Consider the following 6,551-nt stretch of genomic DNA (forward strand, 5'->3'; position numbering starts at 1 on the left):
GGCTATTTTATTTTCACCTAATTGGAATACAGAACTTGGGGCAGGATTTGTTATGGTGATAAGCCCTCTACAGAACTTGTTGCTATGGCTGTTTCTGTGGTGATGTGGGTGGTCCTATGGAGCCAGGGCAGTTCTTATGGTGATGGTGACTTAAGCAGGTACCTGTTTCTGTGATCCCCACTGACATCTTGATATATTCCAACATCTTGTCATCCCTAGCCTCCTGCCTCAGCAATGAGGCTGAGCTATAAGACTGTGAACTGACCAAGAACCACCTTCAAAGAGGCATTTCAGAAGCTCCTGGAGAAATGGAAGCATCTCTTCCACAATGCCAGCTGTGAAGGACAACCTCTCATTTAAGTGCAAGGCTTAGTGTGTTACATAGTTATAGTGCCTAAATTGGCTAAAAATCAGAATGCTTTCTTGGTGGAAACTATTTTTACATGCACTTAATAAACAAAGTGCCTCAAGAAAAAAAGTAAAAGCAAAGAGTTTCCACCAGTATCCTACTTGAGAGGGTCTCTGTGAGGATTACAAGACAAACACATTTAAGAATGTAACAGATACATCCTTAACATTGTTTGCCTTTTACATTTTTTTTCTTCTTGTGAATTATCAGTAGAGGCTAAAATTTCAAGCACCATCCATCCAAATTCTTCTGGTTTTTTCCCTACGTTCTAAAATAAAACCAGAAAACAGGTGATAAATCTGTGAGAAGACAAATCAAAAAGTATTTCTGGACTAAGAATCCAAACAATCTCAGTGGAATCTTAGGTTCCAAATCAGATCAGTTGGAGAGCTTGAGGACAGAAATAAGTCCTCTGCCCTGAAGGAAAAAGGGTTAGGGTTTAGTACAGCCTCTTTGGCCCTATTTCTAGGGGTGGGGGATAGATTTTCACGGATGTAAGGCACAAACCAACAATGCCCTCAGATGTCCTTAAAAAAAAAAAAAAAAAAAACTGCTGAGATAAAACAGCCAGACTTACCTTAAAGCCCTGATATTAAGAACCCCTTGGTGCAAGAGGTTTTGGTTTCAGGAAGTCTCAGTGCTGACAGGCAAATTTCAACATTTCAAGTTGCTGAAATTAGGCTAACTTGCTGGAAAACTGAAGTGCCTTGTGGACTTCAGCTCTGCCCAAGTCTGCATTAGGAAAGCTGCTCCATAGTTAGAACACTGCTTGCTAGTCTTGAGATCTCTCCTCTATACTTATGGGGGTAGGATAGGAAGAAACATGGGGCAAGGGAGGAGGAGATCAGAGGGGTCAACATCACTCTTGGGGCAGTGTTCAGGATCTGCTTTTTTGCAATTGAGGCTCTGGAGAGGCAATTATTGCAGGTTCTCCTTAATATGTATGTTCAAGACTGTTAAGTCACAGCTGGGCATGGTGGCTCACGCCTGTAATCCCAGCAGCTCAGGATGCTGAGGCAGGAGGATCACAAAAGTTCAAAGCTAGTCTTAGCAATGGTGAGGTGCTGAGCAATTCAGTGAGACCCTATCTCTAAATAAAATACAATAGGGCTGGAGATGTGGCTCAGTGGTCAAGTGCCTCTGAGTTCAATCCCTGGTATCTCCCCACCCAAAAGAACTGTAAGCCAAGACTGTAAGCCACAATTGCAGAAGCTGTGCCACACTTTTATATTGATAATTCCCTTCCAGTCCGAGGATAGGATAGTCTATTTAGAGCCAGAAATGAGGTCAAAAGTTGGGTTTTAGGGCTGGGGTCATAGTGCAATGGTAGAGCTCTTGCCTAGCATGTGTGAGGCACTGGGTTTAATTCTCAGCCCTGCATATAAATAAATAAAATAAAGGTTCATTGAAACTTAGAAAAAGAAAAAGAAATTGGGTTTCATAGCCCTAATCAAGGCAGGGTTGCTATAGGAAATCCTCGTAGTTTAGCTCTGTCATCTTCCCAGATCTATCTAGATACTAAATGGTAGTGCATACAACTTGAAAAAGCCATCGAAAGGGGGCAGACAAGCTTACTTAAGCCACAAAAGCAAAGGTCTTCCACAATATCGGTGGCAAAGTTACTTGGAGAACTTGCTAGAAAGGTAAATCTCCAGAACTATTCACCTCCAAGACCTGGGCAACTAGAGGTACATGACATGTTGGGGGAAAGTGGAGTAGGGTGGAGAAGCGATGGATTCTACTTGAGGCAGAAAAGAGGAAAAAGAAAAAAGAATCAGAGCTGAAAAAGAAAAAAGCTTTGGGAAAACAAGCATGGCAGGGAGCAGATGCACAAAAGCACAAAACTATAAAATGAAAACATGGTATTGGGTAGAACTTGGCTCTCAGAACGCCAGGCATGCAACCTCACTAAGAAAGCGAGATGGCACAAACATTCATCAACCCTGGCTTTCCTGGAGTCTCTGCTTTCAAGTTGGCCTGACAAAATTCTCAGAAAATTCCAGACCATCAGGCTGGGAAAATGGGTCAACATCCAAAAAAGAATGGCTGCAAGACAGATAAGCCAGGTATGTGTCTGCAACACTGCATTATCTTAGATGATTATTTGCTCTTAGTGTCTCTTCCCATTTTGTAATTGGATTTTCTGATCTCAGAAAATACATCTATTCCAGCATGCCCATTTCCTTGTTTCTTATTCCCTTCCCTTACCACTACTATAGCATTTAGCTGAGGGTAGGATACTTTCTCTGGGCTTCTAGAAGTCACAGTAGCAGTGACCAATCCTTGGGGTCTTGACAGTATTAAATTTTGTGTTCTGGTCCAGTTGACCCATATCTGTGGATTAATTCACAGATTAGGTTACACCTTTCATAACAAAATTTCACTTCTGAAAATTCTTGTGTTGTTTCACACATGAGCTTTGGGGCATACCTCATACCTAAGGCACAATAGTATCTTCATTTCTTGTTCCTCAGTTCCAGTCAGCCTCCTGAGGCTGTCATCAGATCATTTGTTTACTCAGCCTACTTAGGTCTCATGATTTTTGTCTGCATCCTCAATGCTATTATTTGTTTACAAGGACATGAAACATACACCTTATCCTATCTCTTGTATTGTGTCCCTCTTTTGGGGGAGGAGAATACTGGGGATTGAACCCAGGGCCTTGTGCATGCTAACCACATATTAGACCACTGAGCTACACCCTTAATCTATTGTGTCCTTTTAATGCCCTCCCCATTTATGGTACTGGGGATCAAACCCAGTGTTTTACCACTGAGCTACATTTCCTTATTCATTTTTCATATAGTCTTGCTAAATTGCTGAGGCTGGCCTTGAACTTTTGATCCTCCAGCCTCAGCCTCCCAGATCACTGAGATTACAGGCTTGCACAACCAAGCCTAGCAATGTCCCTATCTTACCTGGACTTTGACTTCTTTTTATACTTCTTGTTCCATGCATCCTTTTCCTGTAAATCTATCAGAAGAACTCAAAAAGATGAGTATCCAGTCCAACTTATTTTCTTGATAAAAAAGTGAAATTATATTTAATAAAATATTTAGATCTAACTTAGCTCCCCCCTCACACCTTTTAAAAGTATTTTTTTAGCTGTAGGTGGACACAATATATTTTTTATTTTTATGTGGTGCTAAGGATCGAACTGAGTGCCTCATGTATGCTAGGCAAGTGCTCTACTTCTGAGCCACAATCCCAGCCCTTTATTTTTACGTGGTGTTGAGGATCGAACCCAGTACCTCATCCGCACTAGGCAAGCACTCTACTACTGAGCCACAGTCCCTACCCCCATCCCAGCCCTTTTTATTTTGAGACAGGACAGGGTCTCTCCCTAAATTGCTTGGGTTTTGCTTACTTGCTGAGACTAGTCTCAAACTTGTGATCCTCCTACCTCAGTCTCTGTAGTCCCTGGGATTACAGGTTTTTGCTACCACACCTTGTGGATTGGGATTTATTAATATAGTATCTATGATTTATTTAATGCTGTTTTGGATCAAAAAGGCATTTCCCAAAATGTTTTTGTATAAAAAATGTAACTTTCTTTACAATAATTTATGAAGATAATATTGTGGCAAAAAGAATAAAACACATGGGGCTGGGATGGTGGCTCAGTGGTAGAGAGCTTGTTAGGGTCTGTAAACAAGTCAGGATGGCACCTGACAAATGTTAAGAGTCTGTAAACAAGTCTGGATGGCGCCTGGTATTTTGCCAGAGGGAGTGGTTTGTGAAGTAACGCCAGCGAGCCATTAAGTGTGAAGATTCCTGATTGATTGACTGCTGTATCTAGTTTATGTTAATTAAGATAAGCTGTGTGAAATGTATAAATACCCCTCCAGTCCTACAATAAACGGCTCCTACTCCTGCTGTATCAATGTACACAAGTTGTTCGTCGTCACCCCACCCCCCGCAGTTTGCTGCAGCCGGACTACGGCAAGAGCTCATCTACCACATGTGAGGCCCTGGGTTTAATCCTCAGCACTACATAAAAATAGATAAATAAAATAAAGGTATTGTTTCCAACTACTTCCAAAAAATAAAAAATCTTAAAAAAGAATAAAACACATAAATTATGATTTATTAAAACAAATGAAGTAAAACTGTAAATATTCCAAAGAAAAGGAAGAGTATTAAGAATGAATTTAGGCAAATCTATTTTGATTATTAATCCAAAGAACAGATTTAAAATGCTATTATTCAACGAATATACCACCACCCCTTTTATTTTGTGTGCTGGGGATTAAACCCAGGGCTTTGTGCATCCAAGACAAGCACTCTACCAACTGAGCTATATCCCTAGCCCAATGAATATACCTTCTTAAGTATAAATACCTTCAAGAACACTATGTTGTCTGTAAAAAATGATAAACAGCTCTGAATCAATAAAAGAACATAAGTTTTCTAAATGCTACAAAAAGTTCTATTTTGGGGGGGCAGGGTAATAGGAATTGAACCCAGGAGTGTTTAACCACTGAGCCAAAGTCTTGCTAAGTTGCTCAGGGGCTTGCTAAGTTGTAAAGCTGGAACTTGCAACCCTCCTGCCTCTGTCTCCCTAGTTGCTGGGATTACAGGTACAAACCATAGTGCTCAGCACAACTTTTTAATTAGTAAAGCAAAGCAACATTTAGTTTTGAAATTTCATTTTTAAAGGTAATGCATATGCTAAATAGAGAAATGTAAGGCCTGCAGATGTAGCTCAATGGTAAAGATCTTGCCTAGCATGCTTGAGGCCCTGGGTTCTATCTCTAGTGTTGTCAAAAAACAACCAAACAAGCAAACAAAACCAGCAGCAATTACAACAACAACAACAACAACAACAACAAAAAAAAAAAAAAAAAAAGAGAGAGAGAGGTAAAAGAGAAAAGAGAAATACCAAAAGAGAGACTGGGCTTAGTGGCACACACCAGCAACTTGGGAGGCTAAGGCAGGAGGAGCTCAACAATTTAGTAAGATCTTTTCTCAAAATAAAAAATGTGCAGGTGCCGTGATGCATGCCTATAATCCCAGAGGCTCGGGAGGCTGAGTCAGGAGGATCAAAGCCAGACTCAGCAACTTAGTGAGGTGTTAAGCAACTCCGTGAGAACCTATCTCTAAATAAAATATAAAATAGGGCTGGGGATGTGGCTCAATGGTTGAGCACCTCTGGGTTCAATCCTCAGTACAAAAAATAAAAATGACTTGGGAAACTCAGGCAGGAGGATTGCAAGTCCAAGGCCTGCCTAAGTAATTTAGTGAGGCCCTAAGCAACTTAACAAGACCTTGTCTCAAAATAAGAATGGGCTGGGGATATAGCTCAGTGGTAAAAGCAAACCTGGATCAATTCTCAGTACCAAAATAAATAAATAAATAAAAATAAAAACTAAACAATCCCTAATATCAAAAAACAAAAAGTAACAATAATAATTTAAAAAAAAAAAAAGGAGAGAGAGAAGTGGGGGAAGAGAGGGAGATAGGAAAATCAAAATCTACATGGGTTGAGGTTGTAGCTCAGTGGTAGAGTGCTTGCCTCACATGTGTGGGGCACTGGGTTCAATCCTCAGCATCACCACATAAATAAATAAAATAAAGGTATTGTGTCCATCTACGACAAAAAATATTTGTTTTAAAATCCTACTACAGGGCTGGGGATAACTCAGTTGCTAGAGTGCTTGCTTAGCATCCACAAGGTCCTGGGTTTAATCCCCAGCACCACCAAAACCAAACAAATACAAATAAATGAAGGAGTCAAGTCTTTTTTAAAAATATTTATTTTTAAGTTTTATGTGGACACAATATCTTTATTTTACATTTATGTGGTGTTGAGGATCGAACCCAGTGCCTCATGCATGCTAGGCGAGCACTCTACCACTGAGCCCAACCCCATCCCCAAGTCTTTTTTTTTTTTTTAGTTGTAGATTGTCACAATGTCTTTATTTTTATGTGGGGCAGAGGATCGAACCCAGGGCCTCATGTGTATGAAGCAAGCGCTCTACTACTGAGCTACAACCCCAGCCCAGAAGGAGTCAAGTCTTAAAAAAAATCCTACTACAAATAATCATAACCTCACTCCCCCACTGGCACCAAGGCCAAATTTGGGGGCCAACAGAGGTGAGGCAAAGAACCTCATCCCCCCACTGGTGCATAGACCTATCCA

Source organism: Callospermophilus lateralis, chromosome 5, assembly GCF_048772815.1.
Source record: "Callospermophilus lateralis isolate mCalLat2 chromosome 5, mCalLat2.hap1, whole genome shotgun sequence".
In the NCBI taxonomy this organism is placed as follows: Eukaryota; Metazoa; Chordata; class Mammalia; order Rodentia; family Sciuridae; genus Callospermophilus; species Callospermophilus lateralis.